Source organism: Camelus bactrianus, chromosome 11 (assembly GCF_048773025.1).
Source record: "Camelus bactrianus isolate YW-2024 breed Bactrian camel chromosome 11, ASM4877302v1, whole genome shotgun sequence".
In the NCBI taxonomy this organism is placed as follows: Eukaryota; Metazoa; Chordata; class Mammalia; order Artiodactyla; family Camelidae; genus Camelus; species Camelus bactrianus.
The window spans coordinates 70,130,765-70,157,013 of NC_133549.1; the positions used below are offsets into that span (position 1 = coordinate 70,130,765).

Below are 26,249 nucleotides of genomic sequence, written 5' to 3' on the forward strand. Positions count from 1 at the left end.
TTGTATTCTATGTCTATGAGTCTGTTTCTGTTTCGTATATATGTTTTCTTTTTTTGATTCCGCATATGAGCGATCTCATATGGTATTTTTCTTTCTCTGTGATTTGTTTTCTTGAATGTATTGATGACAGTTATTTCAAAATTGTATCTGATAATTCCCACATATGAATCAACTATAAGTCTGCTTTTATTATTTGGTCTTTGATTTTTGGTCACTTGGTCTTCTTTCCTGGTAAGTCTGGTAACTTTCGATTGAATGATGGACATTGTGGATAAAACATTATAGTGGAAATTTGAGCTTAAATGTTACCTGCCTGCAGAGGGGGTTTGCTTTTGTCTCAAGTCAGGGTCAGATCATCCTAATCTAATCTTAGACTGAGCTGGTTTAAATCTGAGTTTCAGCTTTGGGGATGGCTCATCTGTTTACATACCTGAGAAGTAAGATTAGCCCTTACTTTTAGGCTATAACTTGTCAGGTGTCCCAACTGAAAGCTGGGGATGTTTGCTAAGTTTCCTATATCTGGCATCCCAGAATTCACTTTTAAGATTCTCACTCCCAGGAGACTGCTGGATATCTACTCAGCTTCTGGGCCTCTCACATGTTTGTTTACAAAGCTGCAAACACCTGCAGGGAAAAATGTGACCAGATCTCAGGTTCACGTGAATGTACCTCTTTTATCTTGGTGACCTTGGCCTCTCAAGTCTGTGCTGCCCTGGTAACTTTTCTTTGCGTTCAAACTTGCTTTTCTAGTTGTTTTTGGCGAAGAGGCTGGTATGATACAAGCTAATCCACCGTATCCAGAGGAAAAGCAAAGAGCATGGACTTTGGAGCCAAATTTCCAGGATTCAAACCTTAACTCCATCACTTACTTGTCCTGTGATCATCAACAAGGTATTAACTTTTTTTGAGCCTCATTTTTCTAATCTCTGAAATAGTGATACTAATAGTAGCTACCTTATAGAGTTATTGTGATGATTTATCCAGTATATAGAATAACCTTCATTATTCTGGCCTCCACTGTTTCAGTTGTTGTTATTATTACTGCTTCGAAGGTAATCCCTTTTTTCCCCTGTTTTTTAAGATTTTTCTTTGAATTGTCTCTTGGCAGTTTTACTCTGATGTGCTAAAGGTGTGGGCATGGTCTTCTTTGCATTTATCTTGCCTTGGCTTCTTAGCATTTCTAACATCATATATACTTAAAAAATATATAGTATACATCCTAGAAAAGTGCCTGGAATCCAAAAAAATGCTATGTTGTTATTTGCTCTTATTATTTTTACTTGACTTGTATTGTGGAACACAATGGGGTGGCTGGTCAATGGGCCAGTGACACTTGGGTTGGTAAAAGAATTTACCAGAGATAAAGGAGGAGAATAAAAAAGGAGTTTATTAGGGTACACTGCCATAGACAATAGCAGGCCACACTGACAAGGGGTGCCTGTGTGAGCACTGAGGGCCGGTTGTTGGGGTTTTTTATAAGGTCGGGTCACAAGGTTCCTGATTGGCTTGTGCACAAGAGTCTGGTTGGTTGTAGGTGAGGTAAGAGGTTTAGGGTCCGTGAAAGGTGGTGAGGTTTGACTCTGATAAGGTGGGCTGAAACAAACCAGCCTGAGCTATTGTGAGATTAGGCATTACCTACAGCTATTAGTTTGTTAGGGCAAACATGGCCAGTAAAGAATGTACTTTATCTGTTGAGGGATCACAGGCAGACATCTGAGAGCCCAGGAATGGGGATCGTTGGACTTTGAAGGATGTCAGTTGGCTTGACAACTTGGTCTTCTTTCCAATCGGTGTGGTTTTTTTATATAAGTATATTCAGTTTACAATGTTTTGTCAATTTCTGGTGTACAGCATGATGCTGCAGTCATACATGAACATACATAGGTTCGTTTTCATATTCTTTTTCACTGTAAGTTACTACAAGATATTGAATATAGTTCCCTGTGCTTTACAGTATGAACTTGTTGTTTATCGGATTTTGTGGGAATCCTGTATTTCGAAGTGAGAAACACTCTGCCAGAGTTTAGTAGGTGTTCTGTGCGATTCAGTAGGTTTGTAGACGTAATTCTTGGTGTATTTGTGGGAGAGGGCGAGCTGTGTCTCTCTACTCCGCCATCTTGGCACCTCCCTCGGGAATTGACTCTTTAGGTAGCCAAAAGTGCTGTCTTAAACACACACACACGCACACACACAAACAGGATGAAATGATAGTGACAGGGAGGATTTGCTGCCTGACAGCATGAGCCAACCAGCTGTATTTCTCCTGAGCCAACAGGATGGTGGGTTCTGAGACTCTGTGATTCAGGATGCTTTCCTGGGCTACCTCTCTGTGTAGACAGGGAGCAAGAACAAGTGACATGAGGTTTAAGATAATAGTAATTGCATATACTTCAGGGAAACAGGTCTTTCAGCTCTAGTGATGGGAGTATAAATTGGTTCAATTTTTCTTGAGGCACATGGGCAGTGTGAATCAAAAGTCTTACAAATATTCCTACACTTTGACCCAGCAATTCCACATCTAGGAGTATGTTCTAAGGAGATAGTTGGATGAGGGCACAAAGATCTATGTATATTGACATTCATTATAATTTTGTTCACAATAGTGAACTGAAAACAACCAAAACGCCCAGCAGTTAGGCATTAGAGAATAACTAGGGGTACCTTCATGGAACACTATGCAGCTATTAAAAAGGGCACTACTACTCCTTCATATTTATTGAAGTGGAGAGAGGTTTATAATATTTTAAGTAAGAAAAGCAGGTCCTAGAACTACATTCACTGTGCATTCACTGTGATCCTATTTTATTTATTTCAGTAAATTTTTTTTCTCCCTGACCTTTACTGAAGATGACTTCATGCTAAGACTGCATCATGTGGGTGGCCCCATTTTACACAGATTACTGCCACAGAGTAGCTTATTACTACCAATAATTTACTTCATATAAATTACTTTGGATAGTGTCTGACATATAGTAGGTACATAGAGGTAGAAAAAGTAAATATTTCCTTCAGAAAGTCTCCTAAACTGTTAAAGAGAGTATCTCTGTGGAATGGTTTAGCATTTTGATAGAATAGAAAGAATGATACAAAAATTGGCAAAATTTGGTGGCCAGAAAGCATGTAGTTGGTATGATCTTAATTTTGAAAAACACTGTACATGCCCCCAGAAGGAAAGTCTGTAAGGATATAAACAAAAATGTTCACAGTGTTTAAGAAATGTTGGATTATGAATGATTTTTATGTCCCTCCCTTTTTTTTGCTTTAATACACCCAACTTCATGTGATGAAACAGACTGGCTTTATTACTGTATTTCTCTTCACTCAAAGTCTTAAAAAAACAGACTTTACTTACTGATATAAAATAAAACAATAACTTGTTGGTTGGCTGAGAATTGCTAGAAATTAATAAATAGTTTGGAAATTATTTAGTAAATTCTAATTACTTAGCAAAAGTAATTAAAATATTTATAAGCGAACACCCATAAAACACCACCAAGCAAATACATTACTCAATAAATGGTTTAATTAGTATTTCATTACTGGAAATTAATCTCAGTAACCAAACATTACTACAAATTACGTGTAGGATGGACAACTTATTTTACCGCTATTAATGATTTCAATTACTTAGTTTGTGCGAGTCTAATTCCTTCCCGCGTCTCCCGCCCTCCCCCTGCACCCACCCAGGCGAGTTCCCGCACACCAGGCAGAGTTAGGATGCTTGGGGCTGGTCTGACACCTTCCACATGGTTGGAAGTCCCAGATTAACAGTTTCCCTCAGCTTATTTCCCAGTTGTCTTACTGAAATACTAGCCCTGGGTGCCTCTTAATCAGCTGGAATCAGACTCCAGGGGCTGGTGGGCTTCTTACCACAGATATACTCTCCTCTGGAGCCTTCTAAATCACTTGGCTGCAAGGCTCGTCTCTTTCCCCATGTCTGTGCCAAGGCCTTTCTGGCACCAGTTTGCAATCCTGGTTCAGCTCTCAGGTTGGGCTGGTGGGAGCTGGGCCAGGCTACTACTAAAGTTATAAAAGGACATCTCCTTGCAGATTAGAAAAAAGGAATCCTTTCCTCCAGACAGATGCAGTCTCACGCGAGGGTGGATTTCAGCCCCAACCTCCTTTCGCAGGTTCCCCAGGGAACAGACTCTGAGCCTCGAGATTTGCGTGCAGGACTCTTACTGAGGAGTGCTCTCAGGAACAACCCCCTTAAGGGAGGGACGGAAGTAAGACTGGGTAGAGGGACAAGTTGGACGACAACCTCACGGGAAGCTCTAAAGCTTCAAAATGCCCTGGATTGAGGCAAGGAGGTGGGCAGGTCTTTGTCATGTCAAATGAGCAGACAGCAGATCAGACATCACTCTGGGGAGTGACTTGCCTCTCTTTGGCTGAGGATGTCCTGGAGAGAGACTCAGCTGCCAGCCATTAACTCTTCAACACTCCCAGCATCTAGAGGAATGAATGTCTTGGTTCTGAGGGAGGAAAATGGGCAGCACACCAGCATCCACTGTAGTCCCCTTGTGTCGTGGACAACCTGAGCAACCACACGTAAAAGCCCTTCTGGGGATGGGCTGAGGCCATGAGTTGAATGGGTGTGAGTTGTCCCATTGTTCTCCATTGTTTTGCTGAGGCTAGGAGGAGTCTTGCTTCTGGAGTTAGGGTGGGTCCTCACTTAGGTACCAGCTGGGATTTATGCCTGGACTGTAAGCTCCATGAGGGCAGGTCCGTGTGTCATGGTATTTCCCAGAACTTAGCACAGTTCATGGCTCCATTAATGTTTGCTGATTAAACCTATAGTAGTAGAGACAAACTCAAATGCATTAATATAAGCTACGTCACACTTGATGAAGGGAAATACATAGCCTCTGATCTTGGAAGGGTCAGGGGAAACTTCCTCCAAGAAATGACACTTGAGCTGAGACCCAAGGGATGGGTAAGAGTGAGCCAGGCAGAGTGGGGTGGGGGCAGGGGGCTTCCCAAACCTCATAAGATACGTGTTTACCTTGGCCACCTCCTGAGCGTGTCTTAGGGTAGGGCTGGGAGGCACACAGAGAAGACCTCAGCTATCACACTCACTGAATTTCTTCTGTTATCTGTTGCTGAAATGTATCCTTTGTCCTTATTATAGCCTTATCTTGTATAAGATTCATGTGTCAGAGAGCTTTTTGACCCTCTGTCAGGCCGAGGCAGCATGAATGTGCCTGAACCTGGAAGGTGTTTTCTGGAATGAGAGATACAGGCATGGTGTCACAGCTGGAGGTGGGGGTGCAGGTCACCCTGGGCCGCCCCTGGGGCATCACACATGGGGATGTCCTGTGTTGTGGAGGAGCCGAGGCTGGAAACAGCTGGGCTGCACCATATCTAAATTCTTCCTTCCTATTTGTTCTCAATCTGGGTCCCGCCCCTGCTTTCGCCATCCAGGCCTGTCTCCAGATTCCTCACTGCCCCAGAACCACATTCTGCTCCTTTCTCTTCCACTCCTGCGTATGCATCCTCCTCTTTCTCCAGGACCATCACTCCACTCAGATGACCCACCCATAGCCCCTCCAGGGAACACCAGTCAGCGACTCCAGGTCATGCTGAACTCACCCCTTTCTGTGTTTCTATAGCCTTTAGCTGTAGATTCTTTAGGGTAGAGGCTGGTTCCAAAATCCTGGGCTTGCTATTATGCTTGGTGGAGAGCAAGGAGGTAGCGGGAGGCTGGGGGACAGGAGAAGCCCTGAAGGAAGACCCAGTATGCCCGTCCCTGCCATGACACCCTGGTTGACACCAAGCAGAGTGAGCAACAGCTGGGACGACATCTGCCAGGTGTGCTGTGAGCGGTGCTGCGGCCTGGCTTCTGCTGGTGGTGGCAATGGCAGGATGGAGAGGGAGGGAGGAAGATGGAAAGTTCATGTTTATCACGTCTGGGACTTTGCCTGCCTCATCCTTAATCAGCCTACAGCTAATTAGCTGCCTCCCCCCAGCTGATAGAACACCATTAATCACCACCGGAGAAGGCTGAGGTCAGCGGGCCTTCCGCTGGGAGATTCCCGGCTCCTTGGGCGGGCTCTTCTTGCCTGGGGCACTGAGAGGGTGCGGGAGCTCCTCTGGGGTTGTGGGAGGGGGCCCCGTGCCACCTGGGGTGATTGTAGGAAGAAAGGTGTAGCATCTTCCTCTTTGCTTTAACATTCTGAGATTTTGCTTGTGGTGACAGTGTCAGCCTCAGACAGAAGGCTCACTTTCCCAGACCTGCAGCCATGTGTCACAGTTCAGACCAGTGGGAAATAAGCTGAAACCTTTTGGGGGCTGTTAGGAAGGCTTTTCCTTTGCTGATAAAAGGTGTTGGATGCTGCTGGTACTGCCCCTTCTTGCCCTTTCTCCTTTCTGGCTTGAATTCAGACTTGAAGGCAGCCATCAGCCTCTATGAGGGAAAGACCAAGAGAATGGTCATGACGCCAGCCGTGAGCTGATAATCCAGTGCCAGTAACTGTCCTACCTCCAGAATTCTGTCAGCTGAAAATAATAAATCTCTATTTGTTTAGTCCACCATAGGTTGGTATTCTGTTACCTGCAACTGAATACACTTCTAACTAATACACAGGGGAGCTCTGGATGATGCTAGCTTGACTGCAGAGAGCAACATGGTGTTGCCAGAGAACAGGTCCTTGCCTCACACAGGAAAGAATTTCAGAGCGAGGCATAGTGAAGAGAAAGCAAGTTTATTTAGAGAGATACACACTCCATACAGAGTGTGGTCTATCTCAGAAGGCAAGAGAGAGAGTGACTATAAGGTTGTTACTCAGAAGGGAGAGCAGATTAGGAGATACACACTCTGTAAGCAGGGTGCGGGCCATCTCAAAGGGCAAGAGGGAGAGAGGCTGAGTGGTATGGGGCTGTTTACTTTAAAGTAAGTAGATACACACTCCGTAGACAGAGTGTGGGCTGTCTCAGAAGGCAAGAGAGAGAGTGACCATGAGGTATGAGGTTGGTACTTTTTATGGGCTCAGTAATTTCATATGCAAGTAGGAAGATTATTCCAACTATGTTGGGAAAGGGGCAGAGATTTCCAGGAATTAGCCCCCCTTGCCCATTTTTTTGCCCTTTTATGGTCAGCCTAGGAACTGTCATGGCACCTGTGGGTGTGTCATGAGGCTCAAGGTCTACTAGAAGTCAAGTCTTCCACCATCTTGGTTCTAACCAGTTTGTCCTGTCCTTAGTTGCTGTGTCATTCCTTCAGTGGCTATGCCTCACCTCCTTCCCTCTTGTCCCAGTGGTGCCCAGAATAATCCAGACATTCCTGGGCCTCAGCAGCCAGTAGGCACAGGTGAGGTTACAGTACCCAAATGCCACCAGCTCTGCCCCCTCCTCCAGTCCTTCATCCGTCTCTTAAAGTCTCATTCTCTGACCCTTTTTAGCCACTTATATCATTAAGAAAGTATCTGGATGTGACATTGGTGTATCAGTCATGTTAAGCTCTGTGAAATGGAGTGCCTGGTAAGTCAAACTAGATTTTTTGGCAAATAAGTAACGCCTCTTCTCTTGGTAATGCATCATTTAGGTAAGGAGGCAAACATATTGCTTTGGGAAAAGGGTGCATTAAGTAATATTGTGATTCTAAGGTTTTAAAGAGCTGGTCACAGAGGTGGGATATTTGCACATGGGAAGACTGAGGTCACGTTCCTGACTAACTCTTCCCTTTTGGGCTTTAAGATGACTAGAGCCTTTCTGGTGAACTGAGTTGGGCCTCTCGAGATCCTTTGGTAAGAAAGGATAGAAAGGACCCCACAGGAGAACCTCACCATCAGGAAATGGGAAACTGAATAGGTGAACCAAGCTAATACCAGTCTTAGATGCTTGTTAGGGAGGTTGGTACCCACCAAGCAGCTGGCAGGGCTAAGACCTTCTGACCCAGACACTCTGGTGGAGGTCATGCTGCGGGAGCAATGGCTGCACGTTAGAGTGTGAAATAAAAGAGCTGTAGCCTAGAGCCCAAATGTGGGGCCCTGCTGTGTGTGTCCAATGTTGGATCAGCAAAGGCGGCACTGAGCCGTAGATGTGGAGGTGCCCAACTATGCAGGACCAGTTTTCAACAGCGACCCCTTGTGGAAGCAGGCTGGTAAGACTGTTCAGTTCTGTCTCCCGCTGGCTTTTAAAGACAGGGCAGACCCTGATGCACTGAGTAAGCCACTCCAGTCCTTGGGCAGCTTGGGAAAGGGAGGGGAGGAAGAACTTGAGAGCAGAGAGGTAGTACAGCGCAGTGATTAGGAGGAAGGACTCTGGAGTCAGACTGCTCAGTTCAAGGTTCTGCTTTCCTGCTTCCCTGGCTGGGCTTCATGGGCTGCAGGCCTGTACAGTCTCACAGGGCCTGCCGTCAACAGATCCCATCCTGGGCTTAATGCTTGGTGTCTTGAAAGTCTTCATAATTTTTTAATAAGGACACCCTCCCCCTCCTCCATTTTCACTTTGCTCAGGCCCCTGCCAGTTATGTAGCCAGTCCTGCTTGGGCAAATTACTTCTCTATGCCACAATTTCCCCAGCTGTAAAATGGGTTAAAAAAAAAAACATGCCTCAGAGAGTTGTTGTAAGCATTAAATGTGTTATATTCATCAAGTCCTTAGCACAGGGTCGGGCATGTAGTAAGCTCTATGTAAGTGTTAGCTACTGTCATCGTTCCTGTTAATTTAGGCCGATGAGGACTCCAGCAGTTAATCTGCAAAACACAGACATGAGTTTGTTTGTGTCTCCAGCTAGTGAAGCAGATCAGATCAAGCACATGGGGAAACAATGCAAAGAGAGGAAAATGTGACCCCTGGACTTACTTCTCATACAAGATGAGATGCCTCATTAAGCCCACATCCATCTGGACCCACAGGGATGACAAGAGAGGAGAAGGCCGGGGCCTGAGAAGTGTGGAGTCAAGGCCAAGTGTGGAGTCAGCTGGCTTGGCTTGGAGGGGCAGGCTGGGGCACCTCCGGAAGCAGCCTGTCTCCTCCCCACGGGGTCAGGCTGAGGGGCAGGCTGTCGTCAGACGCAGGTCCTGCTGCCCCTCCTCTCGGATGAGACACGCTGTCAGGGAAGGATGGCCCAGCCTCAGCCTCCCCTCCAGCCTGGGCTCGTCTTACACTTACAGACCCAGATCAGAGGATAGGATGCTGTGAAGTGCCCAGCTCACTGAAAGTGCTCAGCTTAATGAATCCTCCAAAAGTGAACACCCTCAGTTTGAGAAGCAGACCATGCCCACAAGTCAGGAAGCTCCCAGCCGTGCGTTGCTCCCAGTCACTCCCTCCTCCCCCCGTCAACCACTCTCCTGAATATTATTTTTTTTAACCATTAGATTTCAATTTTCCAAATTTTTTGTTTTGAAAACATTTTAATTTACAAACTAAATTGGAATAATAGAATAGGAGCACCCATCTACTCACTGAGATATACCAATTGTTAACATTTTGCTACATATTCTCTGTCTGTCTGTCTCGCTGTCTCTCTTTTTTCTCCCCCATCCCCATAGACACAATTTTCTGAGCCACTTGAGAGTTATTTGCTGGCATCGCGACACTTTATCCCCAAATATCTCAGCACACATCCTAAGAACAAGAGCATTTATATAGTGCAATTGTCACAATAAAGAAATTTAACATGGCTACAATATCATTATATAATGTACAGTTGATATTCATATCTTCCAATTACCCAATAATATTATATGATTACATGTATATAATTATATAATCATATTATATAATCATAATTGTATGTATAATTCTATAATATATATAAATCTATAATCCAAACCATTTGCATTTAGTTGTATTTCTCTTTCATCTTCTTTAATCTAGAATGGCTCCTCTTTTTTATTTTCTTTTGTCTTGATAATTGACATTTTTTTGAGAGTACAGGCAGGTGTTCTAGAATATCTCTGAGTTTGGATTTGTCAGATTATTTCCTAATGTTCCAATATGCATCCTCACAGCCAGTTCAGCCTACTGTTGGTGATGACTCATCCCACTGGAAGGAGACCTGAGGCTGTGCTTTGTAGGGCTGGGACTGCATTATATTCTCTGATGAATTCCAAGCTTAGCCAGGGCCAAACCCAGAGCAAGGGTCCAAAATTTTTTATTGAATAAATGAATGAATGATTGTTTTATAGACAAAGATTACCATGCAGTCCATGGACCACTGGCATCAAAATCACCCAGAAAGCTTGTCAGAAATACATTTCCATGGGCCCCACTGCCAGCCCCCAAACCTGCATCTCTGTTAATGGGACCTGAGGATCTCTATGTTAGTCAGGTTTTCCTAATATCCTGATAGGGAAGATTAAATGAAAAAAGCACGTTTCAGAATGGTGTGTGCATAATTCTGTATGTCTCTTTCTCTGTATTTTAAGATTATGAATCATATATAGAATTACAGTTTCGGGAAGGATGTTAGAACTGTTAACAATAGTTACCTCTCAGGAGTGGAGCTGGGGGCCTGGAGAAGGAGAGGAGGAGTTTACCTTTTCCTGCTGCACCTTAGAAATGACACAAGCGATCACTTAATACATTCTTTTGTGTAAAAAATTAAACCCTACAGATAAGTAAAGTAATTAAATAACTTATTACCCAAACTGAGCACCTGTGAGAGTGAAAGACAGTACTGTTATTAGTTACATCAGCAACAGATAAAACAGAGGCCATTCTGGGCAAACCTGGACAAGTGGTCACCCTGCCCAGGACAAAGTCCCCTTTGATCACCTCCCATCCTGCTTATGGCCACCCCCAATCCCGGGTAACCACTGTAACCAGTTTGATGCATATTTTACAGACCCTTTTAGTACAATATGTAGCCATTGAAAGCACCTGTCTGAGAGTTTCTCTTTTTATGTAATCGATATCACACTAAGTATATCAACATGCAGGTTGGTTTTTTTCACTCCACATTCTCTGTCTTGGAGATATAGCCATGTCCAGCCCATGTGGGTCTCCTTCATTCCTTTTAACTGCTGTAGAGCATTCCACATGTGAGTTTTTTCCCATTCTTTTGTCGATGGATGTTCAGGTTCTTTCCAATTCTTTTTTTCCCTCCCTGTATTCCCCCATTCAATCTAGGCTTTCACAGTCAGACAGAAAGTCCAAGGATACTTTTTTCTTGCATCTGTGGTGGAAACCTTAGCAGCAGATAGTATGTGCTCCAGGCCTGGCAAATTGATGCATGTTTCCAGTGCTTTCGAATGACTAACCATGCAAATGATCACGATGACAGTGATACTGTCCCAACAGAGGAACAATCTAGCCTTCATCAGAAGTCAGTCTAAAGCTAAAAAAATTCTCAGAGGATGAGATTTTTGAGGAGTGCCTGGGTTTATAAGCAAGGTCCCACACCAGGCCTGAGGATCCTCCAGTTTCCCTGTTCAGGGTAGGTATGGGGGTTCAGAGATACAGCTCTCCCCAGCTTCACCATCAGAGACTCAGAACGCCCTTGGCCTCTCCAGACCGTGCCTGCAGTTGAGGTCCAGCAGAACTCCCGTCCCCAGGCCTGACTCCTGCCTCACTGCTCATCCTCTTCTCCATTTGCCTCTACTGTTTACGAGGCTCTTTCATTCACCTGGGGTGACGCTAGCTATGGCGGAAAGAGCCAGACAGACTGTTCAAGTCCCTGTTCCACCACTGACCGGCTGTGTGACCCGGAGTGCATCGCTTTCCCTCTGTGGGTCTCCAGGTCTTCATTTGTGGAATGGGGCAATATTATCCACCTCCTGGGCTTTGGAGTGCTTAGGTGGAATAACGGAACAAGTCATGTACATGCCCGGGTCACCACCAAGAGGTGGTAGTCATTTCTGTAAGTGGTCGTTTCAGTCCCCTTTCCCTTGTCCACCACGACTTTGTGTGGATTAGTGTCACTGCGAAATTGAAAGGCCTGTAGGTGCTCCTGAGGACGGAGATTGTATCATCTCCTGCTTTGGTACCATCTGTGCCCCTTTCAGGTCCTGGCATAGATTTGGGGCACACTTTGATGTCCAAGAGGGAGGGGGCAATGCAAGGAGGCTGTCTTTATTCAGGGTCCTGGGAGGCTATCCAGAGAAAGACAGAGAAACAGGGCCCTGCCCCTCGGATAGATACTTGGTTTGTGGGGTTTTTCAGTCTGATGGGGTATTTGTTCCTAATTCTGGCATCTCCTGTTTGATGGAAGAGACCTCCTCTGCCTCCAGGGGACTTCCTAGTTTGATGGGAGGGATGTGGTCAGTACTCCCTGAAGCGCCTAGCCTGATAAGGGAGACATGTGATCAATTCTCAGGGCAGTTTCCGGACTGATGGAGGAGATATACATCTGGGGAGCCTTCCTGACCGTCATTGAAGGTTTCCATTTTGCATGAACCTTTCTTACAGCATCCTTTCCTTACATGTACATGCGTGCTGCTCTCTCTACTGGACTGTGAGTTTCATGGAGGTAGAATTGATATCTTATCTTTGGGATCTTTTGTCCCAGCTTGTTCCTGGGCATCCTGAGGGACACGTGAAGATTGGTCACGTTCTCAGGGGCTCCCAAGAGTCAGGTTCTCAAGGGGCCAGCAAAGCAATCCAGAGAATGAGAGTGAGTCATCAGAGGAGGGGATGGCGAGGGGTAGCCTGGGACTGGGGCCTGCCCTCCCACCCTCTCTCCACTCCCTTCTGAAAGCCACTGCAGCTCCATCTGTGGCATCTCAGAGGAGCACCCCCCTAACTTCTCTCCCCAGGGGAGCTGGGTGCTGAGGTGGGCACCTCTGTCTGGGTAGGAGAGGAGACACATCAGACCCGGAGCTGGCAGGCAAGTCAGAACTGCTGGTTAAGTGGCTTTAAAGTAATGGCCATTTATAAGTTAATGAAAGAGAAAATAGGCACATTATACATACAGATTTGTCCTTAATGAGGGGAAAAGGCATTGTTTACTGATGTTCAGTTCTAATTATCCACGCACAAGGCTAGCTTTTCTCCCGCAGTGCCTTGTGCTCCGATTCTGCTCTTTTCCACCAAGTTCCTTTTACCCCTTCAGTGCCCAGCTGGGCACCAACTCAACCCTCAAAGCATCAGTTTCCAGCTCTGCCTGAGGAGCCAGTTCCTGAGTCTGTAGGGCCTTTGACTCCGAGACTCCTGGCAGCTGCTTGTGTCCTCTGCTCTCTTCAGCTGGTTGGCCAGGTGGAGGACAAGGCCGCCAGTGCCCTCAGGGCAGCCTCCATTGGAGGGAGGCAGAGCTCGAGGATGACTGCTTTTCTGTGGAGTGGACTGCAGGGTAGCAGGAAGGACCCAAGAGTGGAGACCGATGGAAGGTGGGCTGCCTGCCGGGGACTCCCCAGGAGGCAAGGGCTCAGGAGCACCACCTGCCAATCCCATCCTTTATGGTTTCTGTGAAACTGTCAAGAAAGGAGAAGAGGGAGGGTATTGCTCAGTGGTAGAGCCTGCTCAGCATGCACAAGGTCCTGGGTTCAGTCCCCAACACCTCCATTAAAAACAAACAAACAAACAAACAAACAAACCTGATTACCTCCCCCGAAATAAAAATAAATAAATAAATATAAGAAGGAAGGGGGCTCCACTGGGAAAGGTCAACAGCAAGGTACATCCCAAGGGGCACCTCCCTGAAGCCACTGCTGAGGTTGCATTTCATCCATTTCTCACTTTAGCATCTGCACACATGAGGTGGCTCTGGGATAAACAGATAACCGGCCACTGCCCCATAGGCTCTTCTTTTACCCCCAGGTACTGGCCCTGATCTCAGCCTGCTAGATGCTGCTTATCCTCAGTGGGGAAATGAATTAGCGGTCGGGATGAGGGTGGGACGTGCATGACTACTACCGGAGTGAGGTCACAAAGCCTGCTCTGCTGGGGAAGTGGGTGAGGAGAGAGGAAGCTGAAGGACTTACACATGGGCGGGCGGTGAGGTGGGGAGATGGCTCGGTCAATGGCATACCCTCATCATCAGGGGCACACTTGAGCTGCCTTGAGGAGCCCAGCCTGGGAGGGAAGGTGGCTCTCCCTTGAACTTTCTGGGTAAGTCACAGGCAGTAGTTGCTCATGCTGAGTGGGCCTTCACCGCTCTGCCCAGGGGTGGGGCCAGGAAAGCGTGACTCAGGCTCCTTACAGGTTGTTACACTGGACAGGAATACACGCAGTGACCCTGCAGCACGATTCTGAGGGTTTGATGGGAGGACTTCGTGATTGATTGAATGGGCTGTTGAACAACTTTAGACCAATATGTTAAAAAATGTAGATAAAATGGACAAAGTCCTAGAAAAACACAAATGACCCAAACTGACAAAAGGATAGAAGGCCTAAATCATCCTATAACTATGGAAGTATCTGAATCCTTAACTACAGATGTCCTCACAGAGGAAGCTCCAGGCTCCAACAGCACCCCTTCCTGTGACAGTTACCAGGCATTTGCTTCTATTAATAAAGCTAGGACTTCAATCCGCAATTACCTCCTTATGCCTGTTTTCTATACATTAAGACCTGGAAAGAGAAGAATTATGTTTTAATCCTCCTTCCTACCCTCAACCCAGAAGAAATGTCCTGCAGCATCTTTTTTCATAAGCACCTCCTACTTATTTGCAGGTTTGAGTGGGCAACCAGAGGGCCTTTTATGAGAACATGTATTAAGGGTCTATGTGCCAGGCAGGTTGCCTCTGTTGATAGTATTTAATCTACACAAGCATCCTGCAAGATGACTTTATCTTCATCTGAGGTTCAGAGAAGTGGACTGACTTGTCCAAGTTGCAGGGTCAGTGCAAGGCCACCTGACTGCAAAGGCTGTTCCTGGCCCACTGGATCACAGTGCTGCCAGAACCAGGCTGCCCCTTCCTCAGGGAAAGGCAGGTCATGACTGAGTCCTCTCCCCACCCCACATACCAGCCCCCATCCCCAGCTCTCAGCATCTAGGTCTGTGTTCCAGGTCCCTCCCACCCTGATTCCAGTGCTTGAGACTTTCTTCAGAGGACCAATGACCCTCTTACAAAGCAGCCCCTAGGACTGAACCCAGCACTGAAAGGCATGGTTGGCTATTCTGGTTATCTATTGCTCGGTTAAAAATTACCCCAAACTTAGGGGTGTGAAACAATTACTTATTATGCTTATAGACACTGTGGATCAGGAGTTCAGATCGGGTACAGCAAGGATGCTTGGACTCTTCTCCATGATGTATGAGCCTCAGCTGGGAGATTCAAAGGTTGCAGGTTCGGGGCTGGGAACATTCCCTCTTATGTCCGATGGCTGGTGCTGGCTGTTGGCTGCAACCTTTGCTGGGACTCTACATGTGGGCTCCCAAGGTAGCTGTGGCTTCCCCACGGTATGGTAGCTAGATTCTCATGAGAGGGAGCCAGGTGAAAGCATAGTGCCTTTTATACCTAGCTTTGTTAGTTTTGCAGCATCATGTCTGCAACATTTTATTTGTTAAGTTGCCACAAAGCCCTGCCTGATTTCAAGGGGAGGAGAAATGGACTCCACTTCTTGAGGGGAGAGGTCAAGGTTCTAGAAGAGCAGATGGGACTGGAAATATTACTGTGGTCATTTTCGGAAAATACACTGTGCCTCCTGGGCCCGGCTTAGAGGAAGCTCTCCAACCAGGAGGACCTGAGAGGTGCCTATGATTTCCAACATGATTCATTCACTCAGCACAGTGTTCACCATGTGCCAGGGGCTGCCGCCCTGACTGGCCCCCACCTGCACAGCCTTTCAGCCCCAACCCAAGTACTTCTCCTGAGGTCCTGAGAGGTTTGATCCAGATGAGGGAACTCTGGGCTTAATTCTCTCCATCCTTCTGGGAAACATTGTTCTGGGTCACTGTGGCTACAGCCAGAGAATAATTTCTCCCTCTGGGGGCTGCTGATGAACTGAGGTTTTATACTTCCATTTCTGAACAAGAAGACATATTAAACAGTTTCTATTTATTGAAGAAAATAATAATAAGTTGTTTTTTTGCTTATATGTAGCTCTTATTTTTGTGGCCTCCATGTAATAAGTGGTTCCTCAGTAGGAAGGAGGCTCCTGCCCTTGGGTGAGATTCAGAAGTGGGAGACTCCATTTGTGAATTAGGTCCCTGGTGTGTAGAGGATGAAGCTGGTACAGTTCCTCTAACCCTTTTCTTTAGCACTGAGTTTGGCTAGTATTACCGGTTCACTAGCTGTCACCCTGGAAAATGTGATGATCGGGTCATGACAAGTTGAGGTATAGCCAGTATAATAATCAGAGTAATAACCAAAATGTGTCATACTCCAGACTCTGGGCTGAGCATTTTATACACTGTCCCATTTAATCCTCTTAACAGTACTCTGAAAAAGGTACTAAAATTGTTTTCACAGATGAGGAAACTAACTTACTAAGGTTCAGAGAAGTTAAGTAATTTTCCTAAGGATACACAGCTAGGAAATGGTAGAACTGGGTTTTGAATCTAGACCGTGGACTCCAGAGTCTGTTCTCTTAATGCTGGGCTGCTGTGCCATGCAGGTAGTAGGCCTGGTAGCTTAAGGGAGGGGCAGGAATCAGAGTACAGTAGGCTGGGTGTTGGGTCTCTCTTGGTTGGGTACCAAAGACTCATTCTGATGCCTCAGTTTGCTCATCCTTAAGTGGGGATAATACCTACCTGAGTGTGTTATGTAAAGCACCAGTACAGGACTCCAGACCCAGTGAGTGACCAGTGTGTGGCTGGGGATCCCTCTTCCCTTTCTCCTTCTTCCATCATTTACTTGAGTTGCCCCTTAGAGTGGGCTTCCTTGCCAAGAAGTAGAGGGGTGGACATGATGGCTTGCCCGTGACTATTCTAAAATCCCTGGTTCCCTAAGCTCCTGCTGGATTTCGAGATTCCAATCCCTCTCACCGTGATTTTCACTGGGAGAACTTTAAATGATTTTATAAAACCTGCAAATGTACAAGGTAATTGAGTCTTCTGTTTTATTACCCTGAGCTGCCTGGACCTTGCCTGGCCTCCTCCTCACTCACTGAGCCGCCGGAATAAAGTTGGAAGTGTTTGCGCTGGTAATATATAGGACTTAATTAACCTGGTCTTTTATAGCATTTCCAATGGAGGGTTGGAACGAACTTCTAGGCAGCTTGAGAAAAGGGAAGGGGGGCCTGGGGTGGGAGTGTGTGTGTATGTACAACACTTGATGTTGTTTTTTTTCTTTCCTGTTCTTTTCTCCAGTACTTTAATCAGCGTTTAATGACCCAGTCTAAAATCCATCATTTGGACCCAGGCACTGGTGGGAAGGGGTGGAAGGGGAAACCTGCCTTCTTCCCTCTGTCCCAAGCCCCACAGCCGGCTATGGAGTGGTCAGTGAGTCTGGCCACACCAGCCTTATTCCTAGAAACTTCCAGCAGAGGCTAATCCAGCTCATCTCAGGCAGGAGATGGTGAATGGATGTTAACAAGTGGACTCTCTGGTTGGCCAATACCATTCCCTACTCAAAGGCAAACCAACCTAAGAAGGCTTCCATAGGGTCGTGTCCACACTCCTGGGACTCAAGCCCAAGTCACTTTCCTATCCTGCCTACCCCTCTCCCCACTGCTCCCCAACATTCCCACTCCTTTCCTTTCCTAGTGTGAAGCTGTTCCTGAGCCGGACACCCTTCTAAACCAGCCTAGGAAAAAGTGACTCAACTCAGATCCACCCTGGGCACAGGGGGATGGGTTTATTACTGCCAAGGTAGCTTCAGGCCTTACAGCCATTATTTTAGGGAAACTTCCAAGAGAGGGCAGTCAGGGTAAGTGCCTTTCACCAGCTGCCTGCTCAGACCATCGCTCCACAAACCATAGCTCATAAATCCTACCCTGACGCTGCCGAGTGGTTACATCATCCCAAACCTCATGCAACAATTCGATTTGGAAATAAAAAGGCAGGTGTTAATTGACTCACTCCCTCTGCCCCTTTGTGGTGCCCCTGACCCTCGATAGCTTTTAACCTCACAGTTAATAAAAGTTTGGGGCCCGGCCCCAGCACAGTTCCTCATTCATTCTTTCATAACGTCAGCAAGTTCTTACTGAGTGGCTATAATGCACAAGTCATTGACCAGTCCCTTAAGGGAGGGGGTTAAGTGGCCAAAGATGAGCAAGAAGCATTTTATGCCTGAAGAAAGCTTCCAGAGGATGCTCACAAATTATACAGGTTTAGGCAGCAGGTGCTCTGGGCCCCCAGAGAAAGCCTGGGTGCAGCCAGAGTTTTAGAAGCATCTCCAACTCTTGAGTTGACCGCTCTTGAGTTTATCTGCCTAGCATCCATCCCTCCTCCGAGAGCACCCAGATTCTCCTTTGGGGAACCCATATCTCTTCCACTAAGTAAGTCTCTGTGTTGTTTTTTTTTTTTAGATTCTGCATATGAGCGATCTCATATGGTATTTTTCTTTCTCTTTCTGGCTTACTTTACTTAGAATGACATTCTCCAGGAACATCCATGTTGCTGCAAATGGCGTTATGTTGTCGGTTTTTATGGCTGAGTAGTATTCCATTGTATAAATATACCACATCTTCTTTATCCAGTCATCTGTTGATGGACATTTAGGCTGTTTCCATGTCTTGGCTATTGTAAATAGTGCTGCTATAAACATTGGGGTGCAGGTGTCATTCTGAAGTCGGGTTCCTTCTGGATATATGCCCAGGAGCGGGATTCCTGGGTCATACGGTAAGTCTATTCCTAGTCTTTTGAGGAATCTCCACACTGTTTTCCACAATAGCTGCACCAAACTGCATTCCCACCAGCAGTGTAGGAGGGTTCCCTTTTCTCCACAGCCTCTCCAGCATTTGTCATTTGTGGACTTTTGAATGATGGCCTTTCTGACTGGTGTGAGGTGATACCTCATCGTGGTTTTGATTTGCATTTCTCTGATAATTAGTGATATTGAGCATTTTTTCATGTGCCTATTGACCATTTGTATTTCTTCCTTGGAGAATTTCTTGTTTAGGTCTTCTGCCCATTTTTGGGTTGAGTTTGTTTTTTTCTTATTAAGTCGTATGAGCTGCTTATATATTCTAGAGATCAAGCCTTTGTTGGTGTCATTTGCAAAAATTTTCTCCGATTCCATAGGTTGTGATTTTGTTTTACTTACGGTTTCCTTTGCTGTGCAGAAGCTTGTAAGTTTCATTAGGTCCCGTTTGTTTATTCTTGCTTTTATTTCTATTGCTTGGGTAGACTGCCCTAGGAGAGCATTTTTGAGATGTATGTCAGATAACGTTTTGCCTATATTTTCTTCTAGGAGGTTTATTGTATCTTGTCTTATGTTTAAGTCTTTGATCCATCTTGAGTTGATTTTTGTGTATGGTGTAAGGGAGTGTTCTAGCTTCATTGCTTTACATGCTGCTGTCCAGTTTTCCCAATGCCATTTGTTGAAGAGACTGTCTTTGTTCCATTGTATATTCTTGCCTCCTTTGTCGAAGATTAGTTGACCAAAAGTTTGTGGGTTCATTTCTGGGCTCTCTATTCTGCGCCATTGGTCCACATGTCTGTTTTTGTACCAATACCATGCTGTCTTGATGACTATAGCTCTGTAGTATTGTCTGAAGTCTGGGAGAGTTATTCCTCCAGCCTCTTTCTTTTTCTTCAGTAATGCTTTGGCAATTCTAGGTCTTTGATGGTTCCATATAAATTTTATTATGATTTATTCTAGTTCTGTGAAATATGTCCTGGGTAATTTGATAGGGATTGCATTAAATCTATAGATTGCCTTGGGCAGTATGACCATTTTAACAATATTGATTCTTCCAATCCAGGAGCATGGGATATCTTTCCATTTTTTTGTCTTCTTTAATTTCCTTAATCAGTGTTTTATAGTTTTCCGTGTATAAGTCTTTCACCTCCTTGGTTAAGTCTCTGTGGTTTTGAAAGGAGTTGAATGTCTAGGGTCCTCAGGGCTCAGCCTATGACTGGAGCTGGCTCATCAGAGCAGGTCAGCCCCCTGGCCACAGTGGTTAGTTCAGTGTTGGGCACGGGACTGGAGATGGGTTTATGAAAGCTATCGCTGCAACTCCTGGAAAGAAGCCCTTTTTTCCATTAGGGTTGGCTAGAAGTAGGCCTGGAGCCGCTAGCCACCATCTTGCTGTCACACAGGAGATGCTTCTTGAGCCTCAGAGTGAAGCCATCCCTTTACTCCCTCCTACAGAGAACCTTTAGCTTCAGGCCATGCTGTCTCCTGCACCAACAGGAACAGCTTCAGTTTTTATGTGTGTGTGTGTACTATCCCAGGTCCAACTGAACCTCTGTCTACCTTCAGCTAGTCTGTGCCCAGGAGAATTTCAAGGAAAGCAGATCTGAGAGACAGAAAGGAAAAAATTGTTGAGGATGTTGGGTAACTGGATCCAGCCCTGTGTAAGTCTCAACAACCCCTGAACCCCAGTGAATGGCTCAAGTTTACCTCTGTTTACATTTGCATTTACATTTCAGTTTCCTTAGAATTTCTGTTTGTTATCTAGTCCCTGAGTTCCAAGCTTTCTAGGTACTGGGACCAATTGGAAATCACCCTGTCCATCCCCCGACTCAACAGGTGGGACCAAGGAAACATAGGCTCCTTTTCACGTGCCCATTTGTGATATAATCAGCATTTCACAGTCAAGCCCTGACCAGAGGGGCTACAGCACATAATTTAAAGGTACTTTTTAAAAAGGCCTGCACTAGTGCCACCCTGAAAGGGAGGGCTTCCTTAAATTTGCACACTAGGCTCCTCTCACCTCACCCTAGTTCTGGCCCTGTTCAGGTTGCTGGACATCCACACCTGTCTCAAAACCCAGTGTGAAGAATTCAGAGTTGAATGCTACTGTCTTTCTTCCCCAAGAGATGGGCTTGGCTCATTCTCTGGGCCCTGTTCTGGGGCTTTACCAGGCCAAACCAAAGCAGAACCAAGAGCAAACTTATTCCAGCCCAGTATCCTTCAAAAGGGCAATGAATCTATAGCGTCCATGTTTGAGAAGAGGCTCAGGCCCAGGTAAATCAGTGGAGAATCTTCAGATTAGGGTGGGCTCAGATCATTGTAGGCACCAGATTCACTGTTGTCTTTATTTGTGTGTGTGTGTGTATGTGTGTTCATCCATGGTTCGACTTATCTTAGGATGAGACAGTATTCTTTCTGGGCACAGACTAATTGGAAGTAGACAAAGGGCTGGGCAGTGGACCTGGGGAGACCCCTCCTAGGATAAAACACACACAGGAAAACCCAGAGCTGCTCACTGTGCTGCAGGAAGACAGCATGGCCTGAAGCCGCAGGCCCTCCCTTGATCACACCAACTGCTGTGTGTCCTTCAGCACAGCTCCTAACAACTCTGACCTCTGTTCCCTCAATGTGGAGGGGCTGACAATATAGGAGGAGCTCTGGAGGCAGAGAGATCTGGTTACAATCCCAGCTCTCACTCATTTGGGCCAGTCCCACTCTGAGACTTGCTTCCTCATTATTATTCCTCAGTGGGAATCATAAAGATACTTCCCTCTTCAGGTCATTTTAAGATTCAATGAGATAATGAAGTGCTTAGCATAGGGCCCGATATAATTTCTCAATTAATTATTATTAGTGTTAATATTATTCTATTAAACAAGAGGGCATATTGAAGACCAAAAGTACTGCCAAACATTGAAGTGCGAATTCTAGATCCAGTCCCAGCCCTCTGAGAACAATCGTTGTTTTCAGGTCATTCAGAAGCCACTGTGAATTGAATACCTACTATGAGCTCCCTGGGGGAAGAGCCAAGTCTCTTGCTTTTTCTATTTTTAAAAAAATTGAAGAATATTTGATTTACAACGTTATGTTAGTTTCTGGTGTACAGCATAGTGATTCAGTCATATGTGTGTATGTGTGTGTGTGTGTGTGTATATATTCTCTTTCAGCTTCTTTTCCATTGTAGGTTATTACAAGATATTGAATATAGTTCCCTGTGCTATACAGTAGGATCTTGTTGATTATCTGTTTCCCTTTTCCATTTTAAGAGATCTTCACCACCTGTAACCTACATCAAATTTCCATCAGGATTCCTCTCAGACAGTGGTTTTCACTCCCCTTCCCTTTCTTTTTAGTGGAGGTGCCTGTTCTTTTCCCTGAGAAATCTTACAAGGGAACTTGGATCCCTCAGATATATCACTCAGGTGACTCTTAAACCATGTACATCCTGACCGATCATTTCTTTTCTGATGTGTGTCCTTTTCTCTAGTTAGATCATCAATAGCTTGAAGTCAGGAACAGGTCTTGAACTTCTTGGTGTCTGCATGAATCTAGGTGCAGAATAGGTCCTTAGACATCAGTGTTAGGCCCAGGAGCCCCTGTCCAGGTAGGTACCATGTGCCTGGGCCCAGGCTGGACAAGAAGGGGCACTAAGGAGGTTCTCAGGAATGAAGAGGCCCTCTGACTGCAGAAGGGATCTCTTATTCTCTTTGGTCAACTGGACTCAGCAGAAAGTTCTTTCTGAAACAGCAGCCATTTGGGGATTTGGTTGCCCAAAGTCCTTCCTAAGGCCACAGATGCCCAAAGATAGCCAGCCTGGCCTCCCCACCAGCCCCAGGGCTGCAACTGAACAATGTTGGCTTCTTAATAAAAACAGCACCAAAGCCAAGCCCTAGCTCCACTGGAGAAATAGCCCCGCGCCCCTCAATCCCATTAACATCTCACACCTTAATGCGGCCATATTTTTGGAAAGCCAATATGATCTGAACAGCTTATTGGTATGCAGCTCCGGGTGAGGGTAGAGGCTCCAGGGAGGGGGGCGCATTCTGCAAAGGGAATGTAATTAAGCCTCAGAATGTTCGATGTATGCCCCAAATGGAGAGCGTTTGAGGGTGCGCGTGCAAGAGCGATGGGCTTGTCTAGGTTTGTGTGCACGAAAGCTTGACCGTTGCTGGGAAGTCCCAACGTGGCTCCCACCCTCACTCACCCCAAGCCCCCATCCTAGCAGGGCCACCCACTCACCCTTTGGGTCCCTAACTTCACATTTCCCAAGCACACCCTATCGGCAGCTCTTCTCAGATAAAATACATCATCATTTGCTCCATTAGAAAATAAATGTATGGCTATATTATGGGATTTGCATTCCATTACCTTGGTTTGCATGCCATAAAACATTTATTATACCCTTGGGCTAAAGTCTTAATAATGACTGGGTGCGAGGCACTAATGTGGTGCTGGTCTTGCTCGGGAACCAGAGATTAATGCCTTTTGATGTCACCCAGCTAATAGTCGTGCTCACCAATTTGTCCCATCAGAAGACATTAGAGTCAGGCCCTGTGTGGGGGTTGGGGAATGCTGCTCAGCTTCAGCTGGGAACTGGGGCTCCCCTTTCCTGCCCCCCTATTTGGTCTGGTTCAAAATGGCCAGAATAAAATCTCAGAGTCTTCCCTCTCCAATCCTCCCCCTTCTCCCCACCCTCACCTCTATCTATCCTTGGGCAAGTCCCCATCCCTGGGTGTGATGAAGCTACAATGAGAGGTTTAAACATCTGCTTTCCTGCCAGACACAGCAGCGGCAGCAGTAGCAGCAGGCAGAGCGTGTGGACACACACACACACACGAACACACACACCCTTCCCTTCTGGGTTAAGGAATTTGCCAGGTCTGCCCCATTCAGCCTCCCGTGGCAGCCCAGCAACCCAGCAGCCGTAGCAGGGGCTCAGAGCCACCCTCACCCCACAGCCAGGCCCAATCTCAGCCCTTGGCCAGGGAGACGGGCCCAGTGTGGGAGGTGAACAGCCATTTGGTGGTATTGTCGGTCCTTGTCTCCTCAGCTGGCTTGGCTCGAGCAGCCCTGGGGCCAGGCCGTGGGCGACGTCCTGGTTTGTGGTCGTTATGATTTTCTGTGGGCTCCTGGGGCCTCCCTCTCGAGGGACTAGGCCATAAGGCCAGAGATGCCCCCCACCTCTTTTGTTCAAGGCCTAGGCCAGAGGTGACCAGTCTTGTCTATTCAATAGCCGAGGCTCTCTCCTGACTGTGTAGAGTCACCTTAGAGATTAACAAAAAAAATACACAAGTCCAAGCTCCACCCATGCTTTCCAAATCAAATTCTCCAGACTGGGGCCTGGGTGTTTGTATTTAAAAACCCCATCCTTAGATGATGTTGATGTGTGCTCAGCCTTGGGGCGCACAGAAAAAGTTAAGCTTTGGGATCGGCTCCTTGGCAACCTCTCCCCATCAGGGAAGGCCTAACAGAGGTCAAGCATCACCTGTTACAGAGCAGCTCAGACAGTGAGGGAAGCTGCAAGGGCGCCCAGGGCAAGAGGACAAGATCCTCCTCTGTTGCCCCAGGCAGCCCACACTCCCTGTCTGGCTGAGGGGTCCCAGACTGTGCCCCCATCACTGTGAACACCAGAGGGGAGCTCTCATCGCCTATTGCAGGTCACCAACACCCCCCCACCCCCGCCTCCATCCTACTCACCCTTCCCTGGGTTAAGCTGCACTAGGAGCAGCCTTGCCCGTGGCCGCATCCTTGGCACAGCTGGGAACTCCGAAGTCACAGGAGAGGTGGGAGCCCCTAGAATGAGAAGGGGCCTGAGCACCCAGTGCAAAGTGAATATAGGGGCACCTGCTCTAGAGAGGAAGCTGGGTGGCCAGGACGAAGCGCTGCACAAGTCCTCCTTTCCCTGAAGTCCCTGCACAGGCCCCACGGGCTCATCCCCTCTCCCTCCCTGGCCCTGCAGAGATGACAGTGGAGTTAGAGAGGTGAAGGGGGGAAGCTCTGGGCAGGGTGGGGATAAGTCCAGGACTTAACAGTTAGCATGGCATAGGAAAGGACAACATACTGAACAAAGCGTAACCTCCTTTGGATAATAATGCAGGATATCGTTATCCTAAATGATGTAACCTGCTCTAGTAACAAAATGCACAGTGAGCTGTAATGCTAAACTTGATCTGGATTAAGAGGGGGGTGCGGTAGATGTTTAATGAGACTGATGACTTAACTATGAGGCCAGATAGTAAGGATGTGGATTTAATTTAGCCAGGGACAAGTTCGTGATATTCCCTCTCACTGGAACCTCCTGGCATGGTGGGCCACCGGGTACCATGTACCACTGCACATCCCATGGCTAGGCTAGCTGACTCAAACCCATGCTGAACACCATGGCTCTTCTCTCACCTTCATGTCCCTGATAAACCACCCCCCCCCCCCCCCGGGGAATTTTTTTTTTTTTTTTTAGATTCTCCAATTTTGTTTGTTTGTTTGTTTTCGGAGGGGGGTAGGAATTAGGTTTATTTACTTATTTAATGGAGGTCCTGGGGACTGAACCCAGGATATCGTGCATGCTAAGCACCCACTCTACCACTGAGCTATACCCTCCCCCTCATCACCTCTTCAAGTCAGTCCCCACTTAGGAATGGCTCCCAATAGCCCACTGATTAAGTCCATCCCCCTCCTAGGCTGGCCCTACCCTACACCCAACCAACCTCGAGTGTAGTGGATCTCCAGTGCTGGGGACCCAAGAGCAGCAAGTCCTGGTCCTTGCTTTGGGAGAGATTGTAATTTACAGAGGGAGAAAAACACTCAAAAGTGTTATGAGCTTACAAATGTTATAGATGAAACACCATGAGAGCACATTGCTTCTAACCATGTACATCCTGGACGCCTGGTGCATCAGGTGGCGCCTAAGGGCAGAGATGGGAGAGGAAGTGGGGTAGGAGACGGGGTTGGTCAAGAAAGGGAACGGTGGGAGCGAAGATATGGAGCTGGGAAGGCTTGGAGAATGGGAGAGGCTAGGTGGAAAGATTACTATGTAAAGATGGGGTCAGAGCAAGATGCACTGTCAATGTGGGGCCAAATTCTGAGTGCAGGAGTGAGTGAAAGAAAGGTCTTTGTACTGCAGTGCTAGGCAGCTTCCCTGGCTGGATTGGAGGGGCTGAGGCCAGAAGCAGGGAGCCCAGGTGGATGCCTCTGCTGGTCCAGGAATGAGGCCATAAGGGCTGGACTAGGGCAGGAGTGGGAAGGGAAAGATGAATGAAGGAAGATGTAAAGAGGAGTCAAGATGAGGCTGAGGACCACCTGCAGTGGGAGAGGCTGGAGCCACAGATCTCTCTAAAGCAGCAGTTCCCAATGGGGCAGTGCCACCCAGGAGCTAGTTTATACATTTGTGGGGGTAATTTTTTGTGACAAGGCTGGCATTTTGTGTGTGTGTTGGGGGGAAACCAGGAATGCTCTTTGCATACTGCCATATGCAGGACAGTCCCACACAATGAAAAATTCTCCCACGACCCATGCAACTTTGAAAAATTCCAAGCAAGTTGCTGTGGACTCCACAACCCTAGGGGGCACCATTTACTTGCATGATGGAGTAAGTGGCTGTGCAGTGCACAACCTGCACAACTGGCAC

General features: G+C 46.7%; 1 protein-coding gene and 1 non-coding gene across 21 annotated transcripts in view; one reads left to right on the forward strand and one right to left on the reverse strand.

Moving 5' to 3' along the window:
• The window catches only part of LOC105075346 (uncharacterized), a 138,138-nt gene that overhangs the window by 61,990 nt on the left and 49,899 nt on the right, over positions 1-26,249 (forward strand). For 19 of the 20 annotated variants that reach the window (XR_012510312.1, XR_012510310.1, XR_012510327.1 and 16 more), the window contains one exon: positions 751-891. The gene's annotated coding sequence lies outside the window, so the exon portion shown is untranslated. Of the gene's footprint in view, positions 1-750; positions 892-8,729; positions 10,060-26,249 lie in introns of those variants that run through there. The other variant, XR_012510328.1, reaches the window with a different exon arrangement.
• Positions 11,048-11,177, reverse strand: LOC123619199 (small nucleolar RNA SNORA31). Its single transcript, XR_006727745.1, has one exon. It is a non-coding gene; the product is annotated as a small nucleolar RNA SNORA31 (small nucleolar RNA).